This window comes from Rutidosis leptorrhynchoides, chromosome 1, assembly GCF_046630445.1.
Source record: "Rutidosis leptorrhynchoides isolate AG116_Rl617_1_P2 chromosome 1, CSIRO_AGI_Rlap_v1, whole genome shotgun sequence".
Classification (NCBI taxonomy): domain Eukaryota; kingdom Viridiplantae; phylum Streptophyta; class Magnoliopsida; order Asterales; family Asteraceae; genus Rutidosis; species Rutidosis leptorrhynchoides.
In genome coordinates this window covers 126193175-126207667 of record NC_092333.1, presented here as the reverse complement: position 1 = coordinate 126207667, position 14493 = coordinate 126193175, and positions in this window count along the sequence as shown.

The window sequence follows — 14493 nt, the reverse complement described above, 5'->3', positions numbered from 1 at the left end:
TTGAAAAGAAGAACTCTGTCTCCTTCTTTAAATTCTTTTAAACTTCTGATTCTTTTATCATGCCATTTCTTCGTTCTTTCCTTATAGATTAACGAATTTTCATATGCCTCATGTCTTAATTCTTCTAATTCGTTTAGTTGACTTAACCGTAGACGTCCGGCTTCATGCAAATCAAGATTAGATGTCTTCAAAGCCCAAAATGCTTTGTGCTCAATTTCTACTGGTAGGTGACATGCTTTTCCGTAAACGAGTTTAAAAGATGGGGTTCCAATTGGAGTTTTGTAGGCTGTTCTAAAAGCCCAGAGTGCATCTTCCAATTTCATGGACCATTCCTTTGGATTTGATCCTACGGTTTTTTCTAGAATACGTTTTAAAGCTCGGTTGGTATTTTTAACTTGTCCACTTGTTTGTGGATGATAATCGGTTGAGATTTTATGAGTTACTCCATATCTTTTGAGAACTTTCTCAAGTTGGTTATTACAGAAATGAGTACCCCGATCACTTATTAAAGCTTTCGGTGTTCCGAACCTAGCAAAAAGACGTTTTAGGAAGTTGACTACAACTCGTGCATCGTTAGTTAGGAGAGCTTGTGCTTCCGCCCATTTAGATACATAATCAATGGCAACGAGAATGTAGAGATTATTATGAGATTTTGGAAATGGACCCATAAAGTCAATACCCCAAACGTCAAATACTTCACATACTTGAATGACATTTTGTGGCATTTCATCACGTTGACTTATTTTTCCGGCTCTTTGACATTCATCACAGGATTTACAAAGAAGGTGTGCGTCTTTGAAAATTGTAGGCCAATAGAATCCAGCGTCATAAACTTTTCTTGCTGTGAGTTGAGGCTCATAATGCCCTCCTGTTGGTCCTGTGTGACAATGGTTTAAGATTTGACTAGCTTCATCTCTGAATACGCATCGGCGTATTATTCCATCGGGACAACTTTTGAATAAATGTGGATCTTCCCAAAAATAGTGTTTTATATCACTAAAGAATTTCTTTCGTTTTTGGTACGATAACCCTTTTTCAAGGAATCCACATACTAAGTAATTTGCATAGTCTGCAAACCATGGAATTTCATTATAATCTATCCTCAATAGATATTCATCAGGAAAGTTGTCTTGTATGGCCGATTCATTTAGAACTTCTAATTCGGGATTTTCAAGACGAGAAAGATGATCAGCGGCGAGATTTTCTGCTCCTCTTTTATCTCGGATTTCAATATCGAATTCTTGTAAGAGTAAGATCCAGCGAATTAATCTTGGTTTAGCATCTTGTTTCGAAAATAGGTATCTAAGAGCAGAATGGTCGGTATAGACCACCGTTTTAGCTAGAACGAGATATGATAGAAATTTGTCAAAAGCAAAGACAATAGCAAGGAGTTCTTTTTTAGTAGTTGTATAATTTGTTTGTGCTCCTTGTAACGTCTTACTAGCATAATATATAGGTTGAAATCGTTTTTCAATCCTTTGTCCTAAAACGGCTCCCATTGCAAAATCACTTGCATCGCACATTAATTCAAACGGTAGATTCCAATTTGGTGTTATCATGATCGGCGCATTAGTGAGTTTCTCTTTAAGAATATTAAAAGATTTGATACATTCATCTAAAAAGATGAATGGAGCATCCTTTTCTAGGAGTTTATTCATAGGAGTGGCAATTTTATAAAAATCTTTTATGAAACGTCGGTAAAAACCGGCATGCCCTAGAAAACTCCTAACTCCTCTAACATTAGTGGGATGTGGAAGTTTAGTAATTACATCTACTTTAGCTCTATCCACTTCAATTCCTTCTTTTGAAATTTTATGACCAAGAACGATGCCTTCTTTAACCATAAAATGGCATTTCTCCCAATTAAGAACTAGATTTGATTGTTCGCATCTAATAAGCATTCGTTCAAGATTAGCTAGACATGTTTCAAATGTATCACCGAAGACTGAAAAGTCATCCATGAAAACTTCCATGCATTCTTCTATCATGTCGTGAAAAATCGCCATCATACACCTTTGAAAGGTTGCAGGGGCGTTGCAAAGTCCAAATGGCATGCGTTTGTAAGCAAAAGTACCATAAGGGCATGTGAACGTGGTTTTCTCTTGATCTTCGGGTGCTATTGGAATTTGAAAGTATCCGGAAAATCCATTAACAATAGTAACTATTTCCGGCTAATCTTTTCAACATTTGATCAATGAAAGGTAAGGGAAAGTGATCTTTTCTGGTGGCGTCATTTAATTTTCTATAATCAATACATACACGCCATCCTGTTACAGTCCTAGTAGGAATAAGCTCATTTTTCTCATTTGTAATGACAATCATGCCACCCTTCTTAGGCACGCATTGAAATGGGCTTACCCATGGACTATCAGAAATTGGATATATTAGACCTGCGTCTAGCAGTTTAATAATTTCTTTCTTAACTACATCTTGCATATTAGGATTTAGTCTTCGTTGGCGTTGCACATACGTTTTATGACCTTCTTCCATAAGGATTTTATGTGTGCAATACGTAGGACTTATTCCTTTAATATCATGAATCTTCCATGCAATGGCTAGTTTATGAGCTTTCAACACAGAAATGAGTTGTGATTTCTCATTTTCAGTAAGAGAAGACGATATTATTACAGGTAATTCAGATTCACCATGTAAATAAGCGTATTCCAAATGGTTTGGAAGTGGCTTTAACTCTAATTTCGGAGGTTCTTCTATCGATGATTTATATCGATATCTGTCTTCTTTTTTAGCATTTGAATTTCTTCTGTTGTTGGTTCATATCCATTAGCTATAAGTGTAGCTAACATTTCAGCTTCATCAATTTGTTCAGTTCCTTCTCCTAAAGAACATTCTCCTGTTCCTTGTAATTCTGAAAATTCTTCTAATAATTCTGCATGTGCATCTATAGTTTGAACATAATAACATGTATCATCTGCAGATTGTGGTTGTTGCATTGCTCTATCAACTGAAAAGGTAACACTCTCGTCTTCTATACTTAGGGTCAATTTCTTACCGAACACGTCTATCATTGCTTTAGCCGTGTTTAAGAATGGTCTTCCTAATATGAGAGGAACTTGAGAATCTTCTTCCATGTCCAGAACAACAAAATCTACTGGAAATACTAAAGTACCAACTTTAACTAGCATGTTCTCCATTATCCCTCTAGGATATTTTATTGATCGATCGGCTAGTTGTATACTTATTCTTGTTAGTTTCAATTCTCCAAGGTCTAGTTTAGCGTATAGTGAATACGGCATTAAATTTATACTAGCACCTAAGTCTGCTAATGCTTCTATTGAACTAAGACTACCCAGAAAACATGGAATTGTGAAACTTCCTGGATCAGATAATTTTTCTGGTATTTTATTCAACAGCACTGCTGAACAATTAGCATTCATAGTAACAACCGAGAGTTCTTCCATTTTCTTTCTATTTGAGATTAGATCTTTCAAGAATTTAGCATATCTAGGCATTCCTGAAATCACATCAATGAAAGGAAGATTTGCATTTATCTGTTTAAACATATCCAAGAATTTGGATTGCTCGGCTTCAAGTTTCTCTTTCTTCATTTTACTCGGGTAAGGAAGTGGTGGTTGGTATGGTTTAACATAAGGTTTAGCCTTAACTGTGTTATCTTCATTAACCTTTTCAACTACCAGTTCTTTTTCCTTATCTTGATCAGGTTGTGGTTCTTGTGGAGTAGGAATAGCTTCATCAGAAGTTACAGGTATTTCAGGTGGTTTAAGTGTTGTACCACTTCTTGTGGTAATAGCTTTAGCTGTTTCATTCCGGGGGTTAGCATTTGTATCACTAGGTAGACTTTCCGGTTTTCTTTCACCTATTAACCTTGCTAGGTTACTTACTTCTTGTTCCAAATTTTGAATAGAAGCTTGTTGATTTCTAAATGCTTGAGCATTTTGTTCATTTGTTTGTTTTTGAGATGTGAAAAACTGCGTTTGAGTTTCAACTAGCTTCGTCATCATATCTTCTAAATTTGGCTTTTTATCATCGGTTTGTTGTGGTGGTTTGTTTTGAAAATTAGGTCTTTGCTGATTGTAATTATTGTTGGACACTTGTTGATTGTTAGGTCCTTGTTGGTTGTTGTATGGAACATTTCTGTTATAATTCTGGTTTTGATTGTAGATCGGTCTTGGCGGTTGATAATTATTCTAATAATTATTTCCAGGCCTTTGGTTTATGTATGAAATATTCTCTCTTTGTTCCATTGTTAATTCAATACTGAGACAATCTTTTGTCAAATGTGGTCCTCCACACTGCTCACAACTAATTCGTATTGAGTGAATATCCTTAGTCATCTTTTCCATTCGTCTCTCGACAGCATCTATCTTTGCGGAAACGGAATCTAAGTCATGGCTATAATCGGCTCTAGCTGCTTTAGATGATCTAACGATATCTTTTTCTTGGTGCCACTCATGTGAGTGGGAAGCAGTGTTATCAATAATTTTATAAGCATCAGTTTCGGTTTTCTTCATAATGGAACCACCAGCTGCTATATCTATGTCTTTCCTTGTGGTGATGTCGCATCCTTGGTAGAATATTTGTACTATTTGACATGTGTCTAAACCATGTTGCGGACATCCTCTTAATAACTTTCCAAATCTTGTCCACGCCTCATATAGAGTTTCATTTGGCTTCTGTGTAAACGTAACAATTACTCCTTGAAGTCTTACGGCTTTAGATGCCGAAAAAAATTGTTTAAGAAATTTTTCAACTAAAACGTCCCATGTATCAATCGCCCCTTCAGGTAACGATTCCAACCAATCTTTGGCTTCTCCCTTTAAAGTCCAGGGAAATAACATGAGATATATCTGTTCATCCTCAACTTCTCTTATTTTAAATAGAGTGCAGATCCTATTAAAGGTACGAAGATGTTCATTTGGATCTTCCTTCGGCGCACCACTAAATTGGCATTGATTAGTCACCATGTGTAGAATTTGTCCTTTGATTTCATAATCTGGCGCATTAATGTCTGGATGAGTAATTGCGTGACCTTGGCCAGTGCGTTTAGCTCTCATTCGGTCTTCCATACTTAAAGGTTCCAGATTCTCGATAATTGAATTTGTTGAATCGGAATCACTAGAGGATTCTGATTTAATGGTTCGTTCCTCAACAATCTCTGTTTGAATGTTTGGTGGTTCCGGAGGAAAATTTAATGGTTCAGGATCTATGAATCGTCCCTGAATATTCTCCGGATTCTCAATTGTGAGGTCGGGTTCAAAAAATGGATTATCGGAAATTTGAACTGGAGTACTTGGTCGACTGGATAACGATTCTAAAGAAAAATCAACGGCGGTAATATTTGCTAAATGTCTTGATCTAGTTACAGGTGGTGAACGTACAAAAGGTGGTGAATGTCTTGCTCGGTGCATTCACTGAATATCCTATTAGTTTTTTAAAAGGAAAGAAAAATTATATAAGTTACCCAATCAATAGACTTTTCTGATTTTGCCCACGTTTCGAATAGCCAAAAGATGCAGCAGAGGGGCAGGATTCGTTTGGTCTCAATATAATTGAGGACTGTTTGGCTCCAATAACCCGGTCCACGTACAAATCCAACTATTACTACGAACCAGAAAATTTTGATGTCTATTAATTTAACTACTTAAAATAAATTTTCGTAATTTTAAGAAATTTAGATAAGAAGTAGAATAAAAATCTATGTCCTAAAAACTAGAATAGCGAGAAATAAGAAAGAAAAAGAGCGTGTCGGAAAAAGATCGAAAAATAAAAATAAGAAAGAAAAAGAGTGACTTATAGAACTTAAAAACACTCGACTAACCCAACCTTATTACTATCACTAACTTAAAATTATAATCGCAAATTGAGATTACTAATTGGAATGATAATTGATACATAGGTAAAAGGTGTCTAAAAATATTAAAGCTTACAAGAAAAACTATATCCCAAATGGCAATAACTTAAAAAGAAACTAAAACTTAAAAAGGCGTCGCAAAATTCTAAAGTACCTAAATCTTAGTCTAAAGAAAAAGCACTTAAGGAATTTTACGGCAAAGTCTAAAAATCTAGAAGTAAAAAATAATTATGGCAATAACTTAGTTTAAAACTAAAAATTAACGAAAAATACAAATATTACGCTAAAACAATTAAAAAGGGAGAAAATATAAAATATACAAAAAGTTGTAAAAAGTACAATTTTTATAAAAATATTATTTTTATATTATTTATTTATTAAAACTAGTAATTTTACATTAATTAAACTAATTTAACTAAATATATAAATTAAATAAAAAGAAACTTAAAACTAATTATAATAATAATAAGTAATTAGGGTTAATAATAATAATAATTAATAATTACCCCGTATTTAATGCCTGATTAGGGTTTCTGTCGGCGTGTCAGAGTGTCTCCGCGAGTCGCGGTATTCGAAGCTGCAAACTCCGCGAGTCGCGGGGTTTCAATTTTCAGATGACAGGTTGATTAAAATTCGACGCGTTTTTTTTTTATATTCTGTTTTATATTTTCTGTTTAAATAAAAATATTTATATAATAAAAACTTATATTTAAAAACTAAAATAAAAATAGAACTACTTTATAATTTTAAAAATATCTTAAAAATAGATTTATATATATATTAATTTTTTTTCGGTTTTTTTTTTATGTTTTAAATAAAAATATTTAAATAAAACTTATATTTTTATAAAATAAAAATAAAGAAACTTTATAAAACATAAATATTTAACAAAATCTTAAAAAATATATAAATTTTTATTTTCTTTTTATGTTTTCGAATAATTAAAAACGTATTTTTACGAAATACTATTAACTACTCTTAATATTCTGTATGATTAACTTGTTCCATTTAACTATTTTGAAGGAAATGGCACCGACTACTCGACACACCGTGAATATGAATGAAGAGGAATTCCGTACTTTTCTAGCTTCAAACATAGCCGCAGTACAGGCTGCGCTACATACCAACAATAACCTTGGATCTAGCAGTACAGGAAATCGTGTAGGATGCACCTACAAAGAATTCACTGCCTGCAAACCTTTGGAATTTGATGGAACCGAAGGACCGATCGGATTGAAACGGTGGACCGAGAAGGTCGAATCGGTGTTTGCCATAAGTAAGTGTACTGAAGAGGACAAAGTGAAGTACGCTACGCATACCTTCACAGGTTCTGCGTTAACATGGTGGAATACCTATCTAGAGCAAGTGGGACAAGACGATGCGTACGCACTACCGTGGTCAGCATTCAAGCACTTGATGAACGAGAAGTACCGTCCCAGAACCGAGGTCAATAAGCTCAAGACAGAACTTAGAGGGTTACGAACCCAAGGATTTGATATTACCACGTACGAAAGACGATTCACAGAATTGTGTCTATTGTGTCCGGGAGCATTCGAAGATGAGGAAGAGAAGATCGACGCGTTTGTGAAAGGATTACCGGAAAGAATCCAAGAAGATATAAGTTCACACGAGCCCGCCTCCATACAACAGGCATGTAGAATGGCTCACAAACTAGTGAACCAGATTGAAGAAAGAATTAAAGAACAGACTGCTGAAGAGGCCAATGTGAAGCAAGTCAAAAGAAAGTGGGAGGAAAATGGTGATAAGAATCACCAATACAACAACAACAACAATCGCAACATCAATCGCAACTACAACAAACGGCTCAACAACAACAACAACAACAACAACAACAACAACAACAACAGCAACTACAACAATCATCCCAACAACAATAATAACCGCAACAATAACAACAATCAGAAACAGCTATGCCAAAGGTGTGAAAAGTATCACTCGGGGTTCTGCACCAAATTTTGCAACAAGTGTAAAAGAAATGGTCATAGCGCGGCGAAGTGTGAGGTCTACGGACCAGGGGTTAATAGAACAAAAGGAACAAATGGTGTCGGAACGAGTAATGGCGGAGCAAGTAGTGTCGGAGCAAGCTATGCCAATGTAGTTTGTTATAAATGTGGAAAACCGGGCCACATTATTAGAAATTGCCCGAACCAGGAGAACACGAATGGACAAGGCCGCGGAAGAGTTTTCAATATTAATGCGGCAGAGGCACAGGAAGACCCGGAGCTTGTTACGGGTACGTTTCTTATTGACAATAAATCTGCTTACGTTTTATTTGATTCGGGTGCGGATAGAAGCTATATGAGTAGAGATTTTTGTGCTAAATTAAGTTGTCCATTGACGCCTTTGGATAGTAAATTTTTACTCGAATTAGCAAATGGTAAATTAATTTCAGCAGATAATATATGTCGGAATCGAGAAATTAAACTGGTTAGCGAAACATTTAAGATTGATTTGATACCAGTAGAGTTAGGGAGTTTTGATGTGATAATCGGTATGGACTGGTTGAAAGAAGTGAAAGCAGAGATCGTTTGTTACAAAAATGCAATTCGCATTATACGAGAAAAAGGAAAACCCTTAATGGTGTACGGAGAAAAGGGCAACACGAAGCTACATCTTATTAGTAATTTGAAGGCACAAAAACTAATAAGAAAAGGTTGCTATGCTGTTCTAGCACACGTCGAGAAAGTACAAACTGAAGAAAAGAGCATCAATGATGTTCCCGTCGCAAAAGAATTTCCCGATGTATTTCCGAAAGAATTACCGGGATTACCCCCACATCGATCCGTTGAATTTCAAATAGATCTTGTACCAGGAGCTGCACCAATAGCTCGTGCTCCTTACAGACTCGCACCCAGTGAGATGAAAGAACTGCAAAGCCAATTACAAGAACTTTTAGAGCGTGGTTTCATTCGACCAAGCACATCACCTTGGGGAGCTCCTGTTTTGTTTGTCAAGAAGAAAGATGGTACATTCAGGTTGTGTATCGACTACCGAGAGTTGAACAAACTTACCATCAAGAATCGCTACCCACTACCGAGAATCGACGACTTATTTGATCAACTACAAGGCTCGTCTGTTTATTCAAAGATTGACTTACGTTCCGGGTATCATCAAATGCGAGTGAAAGAAGATGATATTCCAAAGACTGCTTTCAGAACAAGTTACGGTCATTACGAGTTTATGGTCATGCCGTTTGGTTTAACTAATGCACCAGCTGTGTTCATGGACCTTATGAACCGAGTGTGTGGACCATACCTTGACAAGTTTGTCATTGTTTTCATTGATGACATACTTATTTACTCAAAGAATGACCAAGAACACGGTGAACATTTGAGAAAGGTGTTAGAAGTATTGAGGAAGGAAGAATTGTACGCTAAGTTTTCAAAGTGTGCATTTTGGTTGGAAGAAGTTCAATTCCTCGGTCACATAGTGAACAAAGAAGGTATTAAGGTGGATCCGGCAAAGATAGAAACTGTTGAAAAGTGGGAAACCCCGAAAACTCCGAAACACATACACCAGTTTTTAGGACTAGCTGGTTACTACAGAAGGTTCATCCAAGACTTTTCCAGAATAGCAAAACCCTTGACTGCATTAACGCATAAAGGGAAGAAATTTGAATGGAATGATGAACAAGAGAAAGCGTTTCAGTTATTGAAGAAAAAGCTAACTACGGCACCTATATTGTCATTGCCTGAAGGGAATGATGATTTTGTGATTTATTGTGATGCATCAAAGCAAGGTCTCGGTTGTGTATTAATGCAACGAACGAAGGTGATTGCTTATGCGTCTAGACAATTGAAGATTCACGAACAAAATTATACGACGCATGATTTGGAATTAGGCGCGGTTGTTTTTGCATTAAAGACTTGGAGGCACTACTTATATGGGGTCAAAAGTATTATATATACCGACCACAAAAGTCTTCAACACATATTTAATCAGAAACAACTGAATATGAGGCAGCGTAGGTGGATTGAATTGTTGAATGATTACGACTTTGAGATTCGTTACCACCCGGGGAAGGCAAATGTGGTAGCCGATGCCTTGAGCAGGAAGGACAGAGAACCCATTCGAGTAAAATCTATGAATATAATGATTCATAATAACATTACTACTCAAATAAAGGAGGCGCAATAAGGAGTTTTAAAAGAGGGAAATTTAAAGGATGAAATACCCAAAGGATCGGAGAAGCATCTTAATATTCGGGAAGACGGAACCCGGTATAGGGCTGAAAGGATTTGGGTACCAAAATTTGGAGATATGAGAGAAATGGTACTTAGAGAAGCTCATAAAACCAGATACTCAATACATCCTGGAACGGGGAAGATGTACAAGGATCTCAAGAAACATTTTTGGTGGCCGGGTATGAAAGCCGATGTTGCTAAATACGTAGGAGAATGTTTGACGTGTTCTAAGGTCAAAGCTGAGCATCAGAAACCATCAGGTCTACTTCAACAACCCGAAATCCCGGAATGGAAATGGGAAAACATTACCATGGATTTCATCACTAAATTGCCAAGGACTGCAAGTGGTTTTGATACTATTTGGGTAATAGTTGATCGTCTCACCAAATCGGCACACTTCCTACCAATAAGAGAAGATGACAAGATGGAGAAGTTAGCACGACTGTATTTGAAGGAAGTTGTCTCCAGACATGGAATACCAATCTCTATTATCTCTGATAGGGATGGCAGATTTATTTCAAGATTCTGGCAGACATTACAGCAAGCATTAGGAACTCGTCTAGACATGAGTACTGCCTATCATCCACAAACTGATGGGCAGAGCGAAAGGACGATACAAACGCTTGAAGACATGCTATGAGCATGTGTTATTGATTTCGGAAACAGTTGGGATCGACATCTACCGTTAGCAGAATTTTCCTACAACAACAGCTACCATTCAAGCATTGAGATGGCGCCGTTTGAAGCACTTTATAGTAGAAAGTGCAGGTCTCCGATTTGTTGGAGTGAAGTGGGGGATAGACAGATTACGGGTCCGGAGATTATACAAGAAACTACCGAGAAGATCATCCAAATTCAACAACGGTTGAAAACCGCCCAAAGTCGACAAAAGAGCTACGCTGACATTAAAAGAAAAGATATAGAATTTGAAATTGGAGAGATGGTCATGCTTAAAGTTGCACCTTGGAAAGGCGTTGTTCGATTTGGTAAACGAGGGAAATTAAATCCAAGGTATATTGGACCATTCAAGATTATTGATCGTGTCGGACCAGTAGCTTACCGACTAGAGTTACCTCAACAACTCGCGGCTGTACATAACACTTTCCACGTCTCGAATTTGAAGAAATGTTTTGCTAAAGAAGATCTCACTATTCCGTTAGATGAAATCCAAATCAACGAAAAACTTCAATTCATCGAAGAACCCGTCGAAATAATGGATCGTGAGGTTAAAAGACTTAAGCAAAACAAGATACCAATTGTTAAGATTCGATGGAATGCTCGTAGAGGACCCGAGTTCACCTGGGAGCGTGAAGATCAGATGAAGAAGAAATACCCGCATCTATTTCCAGAAGATTCGTCAACACCTTCAACAGCTTAAAATTTCGGGACGAAATTTATTTAACGGGTAGGTACTGTAGTGACCCGAACTTTTCCATGTTTATATATATTAATTGAGATTGATATTTACATGATTAAATGTTTCCAACATGTTAAGCAATCAAACTTGTTAAGACTTGATTAATTGAAATAGGTTTCATATAGACAATTGACCACCCAAGTTGACCGGTGATTCACGAACGTTAAAACTTGTAAAAACTATATGATGACATATATATGGATATATATATAGTTAATATGATACTATGATAAGTAAACATGTCATTAAGTATATTAACAATGAACTACATATGTAAAAACAAGACTACTAACTCAATGATTTTTAAACGAGACATATATGTAACGATTATCGTTGTAAAGACATTTAATGTATATATATCATATTAAGAGATATTCATACATGATAATATCATGATAATATAATAATTTAAAATCTCATTTGATATTATAAACATTGGGTTAACAACATTTAACAAGATCGTTAACCTAAAGGTTTCAAAACAACACTTACATGTAACGACTAACGATGACTTAACGACTCAGTTAAAATGTATATACATGTAGTGTTTTAATATGTATTTATACACTTTTGAAAGACTTCAATACACTTATCAAAATACTTCTACTTAACGAAAATGCTTACAATTACATCCTCGTTCAGTTTCATCAACAATTCTACTCGTATGCACCCGTATTCGTACTCGTACAATACACAGCTTTTAGATGTATGTACTATTGGTATATACACTCCAATGATCAGCTCTTAGCAGCCCATGTGAGTCACCTAACACATGTGGGAACCATCATTTGGCAACTAGCATGAAATATCTCATAAAATTACAAAAATATGAGTAATCATTCATGACTTATTTACATGAAAACAAAATTACATATCCTTTATATCTAATCCATACACCAACGACCAAAAACACCTACAAACACTTTCATTCTTCAATTTTATTCATCTAATTGATCTCTCTCAAGTTCTATCTTCAAGTTCTAAGTGTTCTTCATATATTCTACAAGTTCTAGTTACATAAAATCAAGAATACTTTCAAGTTTGCTAGCTCACTTCCAATCTTGTAAGGTGATCATCCAACCTCAAGAAATCTTTGTTTCTTACAGTAGGTTATCATTCTAATACAAGGTAATAATCATATTCAAACTTTGGTTCAATTTCTATAACTATAACAATCTTATTTCAAGTGATGATCTTACTTGAACTTGTTTTCGTGTCATGATTCTGCTTCAAGAACTTCGAGCCATCCAAGGATCCGTTGAAGCTAGATCCATTTTTCACTTTTCCAGTAGGTTTATCCAAGGAACTTAAGGTAGTAATGATGTTCATAACATCATTCAATTCATACATATAAAGCTATCTTATTCGAAGGTTTAAACTTGTAATCACTAGAACATAGTTTAGTTAATTCTAAACTTGTTCGCAAACAAAAGTTAATCCTTCTAACTTGACTTTTAAAATCAACTAAACACATGTTCTATATCTATATGATATGCTAACTTAATGATTTAAAACCTGGAGACACGAAAAACACCGTAAAACCGGATTTACGCCGTCGTAGTAACACCGCGGGCTGTTTTGGGTTAGTTAATTAAAAACTATTATAAACTTTGATTTAAAAGTTGTTATTCTGAGAAAATGATTTTTATTATGAACATGAAACTATATCCAAAAATTATGGTTAAACTCAAAGTGGAAGTATGTTTTCTAAAATGGTCATCTAGACGTCGTTCTTTCGACTGAAATGACTACCTTTACAAAAACGACTTGTAACTTATTTTTCCGACTATAAACCTATACTTTTTCTGTTTAGATTCATAAAATAGAGTTCAATATGAAACCATAGCAATTTGATTCACTCAAAACGGATTTAAAATGAAGAAGTTATGGGTAAAACAAGATTGGATAATTTTTCTCATTTTAGCTACGTGAAAATTTGTAACAAATCTATTCCAACCATAACTTAATCAACTTGTATTGTATATTATGTAATCTTGAGATACCATAGACACGTATACAATGTTTCGACCTATCATGTCGACACATCTATATATATTTCGGAACAACCATAGACACTCTATATGTGAATGTTGGAGTTAGCTATACAGGGTTGAGGTTGATTCCAAAATATATATAGTTTGAGTTGTGATCAATACTGAGATACGTATACACTGGGTCGTGGATTGATTCAAGATAATATTTATCGATTTATTTCTGTACATCTAACTGTGGACAACTAGTTGTAGGGTACTAACGAGGACAGCTGACTTAATAAACTTAAAACATCAAAATATATTAAAAGTGTTGTAAATATATTTTGAACATACTTTGATATATATGTATATATTGTTATAGGTTCGTGAATCAACCAGTGGCCAAGTTTTACTTCCCGACGAAGTAAAAATCTGTGAAAGTGAGTTATAGTCCCACTTTTAAAATCTAATATTTTTGGGATGAGAATACATGCAGGTTTTATAAATGATTTACAAAATAGACACAAGTACGTGAAACTACATTCTATGGTTGAATTATCGAAATCGAATATGCCCCTTGTTATTAAGTCTGGTAATCTAAGAATTAGGGAACAGACACCCTAATTGACGCGAATCCTAAAGATAGATCTATTGGGCTTAACAAACCCCATCCAAAGTACCGGATGCTTTAGTACTTCGAAATTTATATCATATCCGAAGGGTGTCCCGGAATGATGGGGATATTCTTATATATGCATTTTGTTAATGTCGGTTACCAGGTGTTCACCATATGAATGCTTTTTATCTCTATGTATGGGATGTGTATTGAAATATGAAATCTTGTGGTCTATTATTATGATTTGATATATATAGGTTAAACCTATAACTCACCAACATTTTTGTTGACGTTTTAAGCATGTTTATTCTCAGGTGATTATTAAGAGCTTCCGCTATCGCATACTTAAATAAGGACAAGATTTGGAGTCCATGCTTGTATGATATTGTGTAAAAACTGCATTCAAGAAACTTATTTTGTTGTAACATATTTGTATTGTAAACCATTATGTA